The sequence below is a fragment of the Chiloscyllium plagiosum genome, unplaced genomic scaffold, assembly GCF_037043375.1.
Source record: "Chiloscyllium plagiosum isolate Xiang-an unplaced genomic scaffold, Cpla_swu_hap1 HiC_scaffold_27, whole genome shotgun sequence".
NCBI lineage: Eukaryota > Metazoa > Chordata > Chondrichthyes > Orectolobiformes > Hemiscylliidae > Chiloscyllium > Chiloscyllium plagiosum.
This window is the reverse complement of record NW_028270165.1, coordinates 22,310,582-22,322,936: the sequence shown is the minus strand read 5'-3', so window position 1 is coordinate 22,322,936 and position 12,355 is coordinate 22,310,582. Positions and strand designations below refer to the sequence as shown.

The window sequence follows — 12,355 nt, the reverse complement described above, 5'->3', positions numbered from 1 at the left end:
GTTGTGAAAATACATCAAGAACTTGTGGTTTTTAACAAAAAGAGCAGTTCACTGATATTCATGGCATTGTCTTATTTGGGAGTGATGATTCAAATCTGACCAACAAACCGTTTCATGCAGTCACCCAATTTAGTTAAAATTTTCATTAAGTTACTTAAAGAAAAGAGCTCTGGCAGGCTAAGATTTATGCAATCTATTTATAAGATTATGTCCATTGCTTGCAATATGGTCTCATCCACATTGGGGAAACTGGACGCCAACTCGCGGAACGTTTCAGGGAACAGCTCTGGGACACTAAAACTAAACGACCGACGCCCTGTGGCTGAACGCTTTAACTCGCTCTCCCATTCCGCCAAGGACATGCAAGTCCTGGGCTGCCTCCACTGCCAAACTCTTGCTACCCGACGCTTGTAAGAAAAACACCTCACCTTCTGACTTGGGACCCTCCAACCACATGGTATCAATGTAGATTTCATCAGTTTCCTCATTTCCTCTCCCCCACCTTGTCCCAGATCCAACCTTCCATTTCGACACCAACCTCTTGACCTGTCATACCTGTCCACCTTGCTTCTCACCTATTTGCTCCACCCTCATCTCTGACGTATTACCATCAATACCTACCTCCATCTACCTATTGAATTCCCAGCTGCCATTCATCCAGCCCCACTTCCTTCCCATTTACCTCTCAGCCCCCTTGGGCCACCCTTTATTCCTGATGAAGAGCTTATGCTCTAAACCAAGACTGTTATGAAACAACATTCTCAACAAATAGGAAATAGCTCCCAAGTCAGATTTCATTCCCTCTTCTGTTTCCCAGTTCTTTCAGAAATAAGAGATATCTTTTTCTTCCACTAGAAAGTGATCTTCCACTTTGCGCTGTCTGAAGTGTTATGCCACATTATTACTTCAGCCACCTTTTAAGAATCGTTTCAACCTGTTTTTCTAACAATTGTGGAGGTGACCAAAAGCAAACATTTCACTCCTCCTCAATGCACCATTTCTCCTCCTATGAGCCACTTTGTCATGTTGTCTATGTTACAAGCAGCCGAGTGCACTTGGTTTCTGAATTGAAATTTGGCCATTGAAGTGATCAGAATTAATATATATCGATGGATAGCTGTGTCTGCACTAACTGTAATTATCCACCAATACGATGTCATTTGTTCCACCAAAACTGGAAACAATGATTTGTGATTATATTGCAGTCGGATGTAGAAAATCATCCCAGCGATCTTCACGTTATTATAGTTTACTGTGGCCATACAGCATTGCGAGGCAGTTTGATGTGACTAAAACATGGATGGAAAGAATGTTAGAACATAGAACATAGAACATAGAACATAGAACATAGAACATAGAACATAGAAGAATACAGCGCAGTACAGGCCCTTGGGCCCTCGATGTTGCGCCGATCCAAGCCCACCTAAACTACACTAACCCACTATCCTCCATATACCTATCCAATGCCCTCTTAAATGCCCATAAAGAGGGAGAGTCCACCACTGTTACTGGCAGGGCATTCCATGAACTAACAACTCGCTGAGTGAAGAACCTACCCCTAACATCAGTCCTATATCTACCCCCCCTTAATTTAAAGCTATTAAATTGTTGATTGATGAGAAGTCAAAATGGCAGTGTCTCTGGCCACAATCGATCTGTCTGGCTTGATTATATGAGTGGCGGCTGTTCAAGAGCAACTTACACTCCATCACTTCAACCAGCAAGAGGAGATAAGTGTGAACACAACATTCCAACTGTGACATATACGCATTGCTTCGATGTTATTGATCAAAATCCTGGAACTCGCTCCTGAACCTTTATTATAGACCACATCATATTTGTGAAGCAATTTAAGAGGCAGCTCACCACCACTCTTTCAAGGACGGTTTGGGAAGACTTGCTGGCAGAGCCAATGATATGCACATGATATTGGAAACAGTCTAATCGTATGGATAGATGATTGGCTAACCAATGATACAGGAGGGATAAGGTGCATGCTCAGGATCGCAACTTACAACTAGCAACGTTCCACAGGGATCAGTGCTGGGGCACAAAATTATTTACGACATGTATATGAATTACTTGGATAAGTAAAGTGAATGTACTATTGCCAAGACTGCAGTAGAGACAGTTGATTAGAATGCAGGTGGTAAGGATGACATGAACTCTTCATCCAAGTTCAGTGAGTAATCGGGAAGGCAAAAGGGAGATTGGCCTTTAAATGGAATATAAAAGTAGGGAGGTTATAGTGAACCTCCGCCTGGAGGTTTTGATTGAAAGTGCAGTGAAGATTCAACCAGCTGACATTGGATCTGAATCACATGTAGATCAGACCAGGTTTGGACAGCAGGAAACCAGATAAGTTTTTACAACAAACCACAACGATTTCATCATTTGACTCTTAATTCCAGATTTATATTGAATTCAATTCCACCATCTGCCGTGCCAGGTTTTGAACCCAAGTCCCGTGAACATTACCTGGGTGAATGGTCTGGTGACAATAAAGTGGCCATCGCCTCCCCTGAACACATTGGCATATTGTGTTCAGAGGTAACAAAGGAGCAAGAGGTTTCAGCAGCTGCTAAGTTGTTGATATTACACAAGGGAACATCAACACTCTCAGTAATGGCACATACTGAAGCCAGGGCCCTTTATCAGAGGTAAGGGCTCGAGATCCACAAGAAATAGGAACAGCAATACGCCATTCAGCCTCTTGAGCCTGCTCCTCCATTCAGTAGGATCGTGGCTGATCTGGCATTCCCCACATCCACTTTCCTGCCCTTTTCCTGTAACTGTTCATCCCCCGACTGATCACGAATCTATCGATCCTAGTTTAAATGTGTCAAGAAGGATGTCAACAGAGTTACTGGGGTTGGGGGAGGGGCGGGGGGTGCTCAGGTCGAACTTGGGGACTAAAACAATGGCTTCACACTTCACAATATTTAACTAAGGGAATGTTTATGGTTATCCAATGCTGGAAATTGGGCAGGCATTCAGATGAAATTATTGGTAAATTATGAATGACAGAGGAGTCGGGAGAGAAGTGGTGTTCAGGCACAGTTGGATATCATCAGTATAGATGCCAACACCAGCAGCTACGGTTAAATAAATAAGAACGGAAGACACTGAAAGCAGACCCTCCCAGAGGATACAGCGATATTCGAGAGGGTCAGTACTGTCATTAACTCTGATCAAGGCTGTCCACAGGTCGACGAGGGAATGTTCATCCCTGTCACCGTTACAAAGGATGTCAAATATGACCTTGCTAAGAACTGTTTCAGGGGTAGAAACCAGACTCGAGGGCTTTCAACACAGAATTCTGGAAAAGCTGGGAATGGCTTATTCAACAATGTTGCATCCAGACCAACACTTCCATTGGTGCGATAATTATAGAAGTGTTTTGGTTTTTATTTAGATGATTCTCAGCAATACTGAGTAAGAAGCAACAAAATTAACACAAGAAATATTGCAATTGCTACAATATGCCTGCTCCCAATAGGAGGCCACCTGGTGTTCACTTAACTGTCTGCAAGGCACAATATTGGAAAGGAATTATCCAGTTCATAGCAAAAAGAGGGGAGACACAGACTGCTTGATACAAAGGGCGGGAGTCGGCCACTCGGCCCTACGAGCCTGCTGCAACATTCAATAAGATCATGGCTGATCTGAATACAACCTCAGCTCTACATTCCTCCACATCCCCGACAATCTGTCACCCACTTGGTTAGCAAGAACCTGTCTACCTCTGCCTTAAAGACTTTGAATTCACTGCCTTTTGAGGAAGACACACAACCATCAGAAAGAAAAAAAATCATCCTCATTTTTGTCTTCTACTTTTAAAATATGACCCTCTATTTTCAGGTATTAAGATAGGGATACAAGCTGCATTCAAATAATACCTGTGGTACAGTTAACTATCTCAAAGTGCTTCATGTGAACATAATGAGAATTCCTCATCCTGCTCCTGTGTATTATGGTCTTAAAGCGGAGCAGTAGTCTTAAGAGGTTCTCACAAATTATTTCAGAATCCTGAAGAGGAGTTGTTGGATTGGAAACCTTAACTCTGCTTTTTCTCCACATATGCTTCCAGTCCTGCTGAGTTTTTCCAGTGTTGTCAGTTTTTGTTTCAGTTTTCCAGCATCCACAGTTCTTTGTCTTATTTATCACAGTCATTTCTTGCCTTTCCCAAGTGTCTGGAACTTCATCTCCCTGATCTACAAACTGTTCAGTTACCCTAGAAATGACCACTACCTCCTTATCAGAGTAGATCCCTTTGTTGCAAAATGATTGTTCAATTCTGTGACCAAAATAATTGCATTCGTAATTACTTACAACAGGGACTCTCAATATCTCAGGCAAGAACACAGCCAGATTTTTTCAGACAGTACATTTATGTGATTTGATACAAATCCCTATTCCCTACTTTACCAGCGTGCTGCTGGGAATGGAGGGGTTGAGTTAAGAAGAAGCTGGGACATTTTTCCAACGAAGCCTAGCAAGTTGACAGATAACTTTATAGAGATTTTTAAAATCAGGAGGGGGACAACATAAGGTGTCATTTCCTGGAGGCACAGAATATTTTATTGCTCCAGAAGGTGTAAAAGGGGGTCAAAGATTCAGCAGAAATCGAGTAGAGCTGAGAACAGACAACATTTTCCTCTGTGGGAACAGGGGGACCAGAGGACAGAGAAATCAGGACCTGAAATCGAGCTGACACCAGACTACCATGTTATCAGTGCTTTGACAATGGTACTTCTGTGCGGGGCAGGTTGAATTATGAATTGAATAGTAACTTCCTCAAGGAGACTGTGCAAGAAGCCCCGGGCTTGTCTCTGTGGCGCAACTGGTCAGCGCGTTCGGCTATTAACCGGCAGGTTGGTGGTTCGAGACCACCCGGAGGCGGCGCGTTTGTTGTTCACGCTCCAACCGCTTTCTTGGCTGCAAAGATGCGTGTTTTTAATGGTGTCAGGAAAATGTTTCCCAAACGGAAATCTTTTCCACTGAGGAAGCACAAAGGGGTTTCTGAATTGATTGAATTTCTAACGTAAAGGAATGCGGATGCTGACAGTCCGAGACAGAAAGCGAAACTGCTAGAGCAACTCAGTAGTTTTGGATGTTCCTGGATGAGGAAAAAAAAGTTCTGAAATGTTGTCTCTGATTCTCTTTCTACAGATGCTGCCTGACCTGCTGAGTTGCTCCTGCAATTTCTGGTTTTGTTTTGAACTGAACGTCCATTTCATCTTTCGGGATGAAACACCCAGACCCGCCATTTGCAGATATTTAACCCTTTCGAAACCTGTGAAGTGATTGGATTCAAACAAACTCTGCAATGATTCACTCTTTCTCAGCTCCACAGGCAGAGAGACCTGGGAAATGAAGCTGTCAGTGTGGTTCTGTATTGGTGGGCCGAGAGATGAATGCGATAGACATGAAATCCATTGCGGGTTCCCCACGCAGGTGTGAACCCTGCCGACTACAGTTGAGAACTGTCGTCAAAAAGAAAGGGAGATTGCTCCACGTTTTCTTTTAAGATGCAAATCAGTGGAGGGGTTGAAATATTTCAATCACATTGGGACTGGTCGGGAATCTGCAGGCCACTGCCTGTCAGGGTGGAACAAGCAGATACCCGCAGAGCTGCTTTTGAGGATATGAGCCAAGTGTTTGGAAATGAGACTAGAACAGTGAGGGGCGTGAAGTCGTGGTCGAAATGAGGCAGGCACCTGAGGACAAAGGTGTTTTATTTGCCAGTGAAAGATACTGCTTCACAAATTTGGTACAATGGAATGGAAGCAGTGACGGTGATTATCTTTGGCTGTTCACCTTGTGAATGTTCCCATTGCTGCGCATGTCCGTGTTAACGTCAGAACTCTGCAGCATCGCGGCGTCAGGTCCGCACAGTGCCAGTGGCGCAATGGATGACGCATGTGACTCCACCTACATGTTTGAAATGCAGCTCACAGCTTCTTCACACAACCCAATTAATCTTTCTCATTGTCCTGAAGCCGGCATACGGTTTGAATTCCTGATCTGCAGGAACGAGACTCTTTTCACTGTCTCGCGTCAGTAAGTGTCCCTGAGAACATCAGAGTCACGTCACAGCGCTGTCAGAGGAGGGGAAGCTGAAAGAGCCCCACACGCTGCTCACGGGCACATTTCACTTTCCCCAACTCACCGCCCCAACCACTGCGGCTTCTGGGAGTGGAAAGAGAACAAACACCAAAACCCAGTCTCAGCTTTGTAAATCTTCAGGAAATAAGAAAACTGATTATCCCTTCCGGTCTTCCATCCTGGCCTGACAGCGTTGATTTTAAATGGCTGTCCAGTTAGTGCCGATTCGTTTTGGCTGAAAAAAATCTTCCTTATCTCATCCCAGCATTTCTTGCCACAGAGAACTGTGCGGCAGAGTTCATGTATATATTTCCTTGTATGGTATTTTGTAAATAACATTCGTTTGCGGGTTGTTTGTATAGGGTATTTAAGGTTCACTAGCCGTTGTTTAATGCTGAGAGGGTTGAGTTGTCTGGAAATCATTTCACAGATGTCTTTAATGTAAAGTAATGTGGCTAGGGTTTCTGCAGACGTTGTGTCTGCTAGTGTCAGTTTGTTGATGTGAAATCGTCACACTGGGTTTATTGGGTAGGCAAAAGTGGGGACTGCAGATGCTGGAAACCAGAGTTTAGATCAGAGTGGTACTGGAAAGGCACAGCAGGTCAGACAGCTTCCGAGAAGCAGGAAAATCGACATTTCGGGCTTAAGCCCTTCATCAGGAATAGAGGCAGGACGCTTCCAGGGATGGCGAGATAAATTGGGGGGTGCTGGGCCGAAGGTAGCAAAGAGTACAATAGGTGAATGGGGGTGGGGATGGAGGTGACAGGTCAGAGAGGAGGGTGGAGCGAACAGTTGAGAAGGGAGATTGGCAGGTAGGACAGGTCATGAGGACAGCGCTGAGCTGGAAGGTTGGAACTGAGGTAAGGTGGGGGGAGGGGAAATGAGGAAACTGGTGAAGTCCACATTGATGTCCTGGGGTTGAATTTATCCGAGGCGAAAGGTGGGCGTGCTTCCTTCAGGCATCGGGTGGGGAGTGAGCGGCGATGGAGGAGGCCCAGGACCTGCATGTTCTCGGCAGAGTGGGAGGGGTTTGAAATGTTGGGCCAGAGGGTGATGGGGTTGATTGCTGCGGGTGTCGTGGAGATGTTCCCTCAAGCACTGTGACTTGACACTGCGAGGAGTCTCCAGTCTCCCCAATGTAGAGGAGACCGCATCGGGAGCAATGGATACAAGCAATGACATTGGTGGAAGCCTTCTCACGATCGTGGCCCAGGTTCGATTTCCGGGCAGGGAAGCAATTTACATTAGAGCTGTGAGGTGGCACTGCTGTCTCCCTGGTGGTCTAGTGGTTAGGATTCGGCGCTTTCACCGCTGCGGCCCGGGTTCGTTTCCCGGTCAGGAAAGTGTTTCTCTGTGAATCGTTTGCCTACCCATTCTCCTTAAATGCGCTGTACAGTTCCTTATTGGCCTTCGTCGTTACTGGCTACTGCAGTGTGTCGTGCCTCGTTGAAATAGTGTCCTGATTCAGCTTGTTTGCATGTGTAGGTATCATTGCTTCTGTAGCTAATGACTTGATTCGTGTGTGTTGTTTTCCTGTCGACGCTGTTTTGAATTTACCATTGACTGCTCACTCTTCTGTGACATCGAGAAATGGCACTTTGTTGTTGTTCTCCTCTTTTGTGAATTTTATGCCAGTAAGGATATTGTTGATGGTGTTGTAGGTTTCCTCTAATTTACTTCATTTTTTGATGACAAAAGTGTCATCACTGTGGCGGACACAAAGTTTGGTTTGGATCGTTGGAAGGGCTGTTGGTTTGAGACTGCATTATTGCTTCTGCTAGGAATCCTGATACTTGTGGTTTCATGGGTGTTTCGTTGATTTGTTTGAGGCTTGTTGCTGAATATGAAGTGGGTGGTTAAGGCACAGTTCCACGAGCTGGATAGTGCTATCTTTGCTGATGAAGTTGGTGCTGTATTTGTGTCTTTGGTTCTTCGAGTAGTGTCTCCAGTTTTCTTTGGCCACGTTGATGTTAATGGATGTGAACAGGGCTGTTCTGTCAAAGGACAGCATTATTCCATCCTCTTCTAACTTAGTGTCTTTGGTGTTCAGGAATTCTTGGATGGAATAAATGGAGTGGCGTGAATCTTCGACTTGGTGTTCTAGTCTTCAGTGGAGGCCTTTGACTAGTCTGTATATTGGTGTTCCAAGTAGTGAGACTATGGCCTGAGGGGGGCTCCTGGTTTGAAGAGGAGGAGAACAACAACAAAGTGCCATTCTTAGATGTCACAGTAGAGCGAACACTCAACAGTGAACTTCAAACTAGCGTCTACAGAAAAACAACACACGCAAACCAAGTGCTTAACCACAGAAGCAATCATCCCAACACCCACAAACGAAGCTGCATCAGGACATTATTTCAATCAGCCACTACACACTGCATATAGAGGATTATAAAATCATGAGGGATACGGATGAGGTGAACAGCAGGTGTCCTTTCCCTCAGCTGGGGTTTTCAGGATCAGGGAGCAAATATTTTGAGGTGAGTAGAGAAAGATTTTATAAAGACAGGACAAGGATCGTTTTTTAAGAGAGTGGCCTGAGTGCAGAATGAATGTCCAGAAGAAGTCATAGAGTCATAGAGATGTACAGCACAGAAACAGACTGTTTGGTCCAACTTGTCCATGCCGACCAACTATCCCAAAACAATCTAGTCCCACCTGACAGCGCACGGCCCCATATCCCTCCAAACCCTTCCTATTCATACACCTAACCAAATGCCTTTTAAATGTTGCAATCGTACTAGACTTCACCACTTCCTCTGGCAGTTCATTCAATAAACGTACAATCCTCTGCGTGAAAACGTTGCCCCTTAGATCTCTTTTGTATCTTTCCCCTCTAATGCTAAACCCATGTCCTCTCGTACTGGACTCCCCCACCCCAGGGAAAAAGACTTTGTCTATTTATCCTATCCATACCCCTCATGATTTTATACACGCAGAGTTACAACGTTTGGATAAGTACATGAATATGAAAGGTTCGAAGGTTTATGGGCAAACACTGGTAGGTGGGGCGAGTTTAGTTTGAGAACATACTCAGCATGGACGAGTTGGATGAAGGGTCTGTTCAGTGCTGTCATACTCTGTGACTGACCTGTACTGGTCTTAAAACCATTTTCTTACCTCCCCCATAACAATCCACTTCTTTGTTGTTCAAAACTCAGATGAATTTAGCCTTGAATATGTTCAATGACCCCACTTCTGAACTGAATTCCTCTTCGTAATATACCACTTGCCTCGCTCATTGCCTGCTGCATCTGCCCGACAACTGGCATTGACTGGAATGGAGGGACTCTGACACCCCTTTATACATCCACACATCATTCCTGATGAAGGGCTTGTGCCCGAAACGTTCACTGTCCTGCTCCTCAGATGCTGCCTGACCTGTTCTGCTTTTCCAGTGCCACATTTTTCGACTTTCACCTCTAGTCCTCACTTTCTCCACATTCCAATATATCACCATTTAAACAATGCACTGCTTTTTTTTTAAACAGCCAAGGCTATAACTACACATTGCGGCACTGCACTTGCCATGTGTTTGCCAATTGAGATACAGACCTGGACCAACTTCGGGAAGAGGCAAAACACTGAGTTCTGAACAAAAACGGTAACACACTCAAAACGTCGGCTCTGTTTACCTTTCCACGGATGCAGCTCGACCCGTTGGCTTTCTGCAGTATTCGCCGTGTTTGAACTGATAGAAGACAATGGTAATTCTGGGCGGGAAGGTTAAATTATTAATTGAATAGTAGCTTCCTCAACGAGACAGTGCGGGCGCTGGGCGCACCTGTCTCTGTGGCGCAATTGGTCAGCGCGTTCGGCTGTTAACCGGCAGGTTGGTGGTTCGAGATCACCCGGAGACGGGGCGTTTGCTGTTCACGCTCCTACTGCTTTCTTGGCTGCAAAGATGCGCGTTTTTAATGGTGTCAGGAAAATGTTTCCCAAACGGAAATCGTTTCCACTGAGGAAGCACAAAGGGGTTTCTGAATTGATTGAATTTCTAACGTAAAGGAATGCGGATGCTGACAGTCCGAGACAGAAAGCGAAACTGCTGGAGCAACTCAGTAGTTTTGGATGTTCCTGGATGAGGTAAAAAAAAGTTCTGAAATGTCTCTGATTCTCTTTCTACAGATGCTGCCTGACCTGCTGCCTTGCTCCTGCAATTTCTGGTTTTGCTTTTAACTGAACGTCCATTTCATCTTTCGGGATGAAGCACCCAGAATCGCCATTTGCAGATATTTAACCCTTTCGAAAACTGTGAAGTGATTGGATTCAAACAAACTCTGCAATGATTTACTCTTTCTCAGCTCCACGGGCAGAGAGACCTGCGAAACGAAGCTGTCAGTGTGGTTCTGTATTGGTGGGCAGAGTGGTGAATGCGATGGACATGAAATCCATTGCGGGTTCCCCACGCAGGTGTGAACCCTGCCGACTACAGTTGAGAACTGTCGTCAGAAAGAAAGGGAGATTGTTTCACGGATTTTTAAAGATGCAAATCAGTGGAGGGGTTTAAATATTTCAATCACATTGGGACTGATCGGGAATCTGCAACCCACTGCCTGTCAGGGTGGAACAAGCAGATATCCCCAGAGCTGCTTTTGAGGATATGAGCCAAGTGTTTGGAAATGAGACGAGAACAGTGAGGGGCGTGAAGTCGTGGTCGAAATGAGGCAGGCACCTGAGGACAAAGGTGTTTTATTTGCCAGTGAAAGATACTGCTTCACAAAGTTGGGTCGATGGAAGGGAAGCAGTGATGGTGATTATCTTTGGCTGTTCACCTTGTGAATGTTCCCATTGCTGTGCATGTCCGGAGAACGTCAGAACTCTGCAGCATGGCGGCGTCAGGTCCGCACAGGGCCGGGGGCGCAATGGATGACGCATGTGACTCCACCTACATGTTTGAAATGCAGCTCACAGCTTCTTCACACACCCCAATTAATCTTTCTCATTGTCCTGAAGCCGGCATACGGTTTGAATTCCTGATCTGCAGGAACGAGACTCTTTTCACTGTTTCGCGTCAGTAAGTGTCCCTGAGAACATCAGAGTCACGTCACAGCGCTGTCAGAGGAGGGGAAGCTGAAAGAGCCCCACACGCTGCTCACGGGCACATTTCACTTTCCCCAACTCACCGCCCCAACCACTGCGGCTCCTGGGAGTGGAAAGGGAAGAAACGCCAAAACCCAGTCTCAGCTTTGTAAATCTTCAGGAAATAAGAAAACTGATTATCCCTTCCGGTCTTCCATCCTGGCCTGACAGCGTTGATTTTAAATGGCTGTCCAGTTAGTGCCGATTCGTTTTGGCTGAAAAAATCTTCCTTATCTCATCCCAGCATTTCTTGCCACAGAGAACTGTGCGGCAGAGTTCATGTATTTCCTTGTATGGTATTTTGTAAATAACATTCGTTTGCGGGTTGTTTGTATAGGGTATTTAAGGTTCACTAGCCGTTGTTTAATGCTGAGAGGGTTGAAGTATCTGGAAATCATTTCACAGATGTCTTTAATGTAAAGTAATGTGGCTAGGGTTTCTGCAGACGTTGTGTCTGCCAGTGTCAGTTTGTTGATGTGAAATCGTCACACTGGGTTTATTGGGTAGGCAAAAGTGGGGACTGCAGATGCTGGAAACCAGAGTTTAGATCAGAGTGGTACTGGAAAGGCACAGCAGGTCAGACAGCTTCCGAGGAGCAGGAAAATCGACATTTCGGGCTTAAGCCCTTCATCAGGAATAGAGGCAGGACGCTTCCAGGGATGGCGAGATAAATTGGGGGGTGCTGGGCCGAAGGTAGCAAAGAGTACAATAGGTGAATGGGGGTGGGGATGGAGGTGACAGGTCAGAGAGGAGGGTGGAGCGAACAGTTGAGAAGGGAGATTGGCAGGTAGGACAGGTCATGAGGACAGCGCTGAGCTGGAAGGTTGGAACTGAGGTAAGGTGGGGGGAGGGGAAATGAGGAAACTGGTGAAGTCCACATTGATGTCCTGGGGTTGAATTTATCCGAGGCGAAAGGTGGGCGTGCTTCCTTCAGGCATCGGGTGGGGAGTGAGCGGCGATGGAGGAGGCCCAGGACCTGCATGTTCTCGGCAGAGTGGGAGGGGGGTTGAAATGTTGGGCCAGAGGGTGATGGGGTTGATTGCTGCGGGTGTCGTGGAGATGTTCCCTCAAGCGCTGTGACTTGACACTGCGAGGAGTCTCCAGTCTCCCCAATGTAGAGGAGACCGCATCGGGAGCAATGGATACAAGCAATGACATTGGTGGA

At 45.8% G+C, this 12,355-nt stretch overlaps 1 protein-coding gene and 1 non-coding gene across 2 annotated transcripts in view; both read left to right on the top strand.

Moving 5' to 3' along the window:
- LOC148143415 (uncharacterized) overlaps positions 1-12,355 on the top strand; it is a 753,683-nt gene that overhangs the window by 590,334 nt on the left and 150,994 nt on the right. The gene's annotated exons all lie outside the window — the stretch shown is intronic.
- trnan-auu (transfer RNA asparagine (anticodon AUU)) lies at positions 4,829-4,902 on the top strand. The gene has a single exon. It is a non-coding gene; the product is annotated as a tRNA-Asn (tRNA).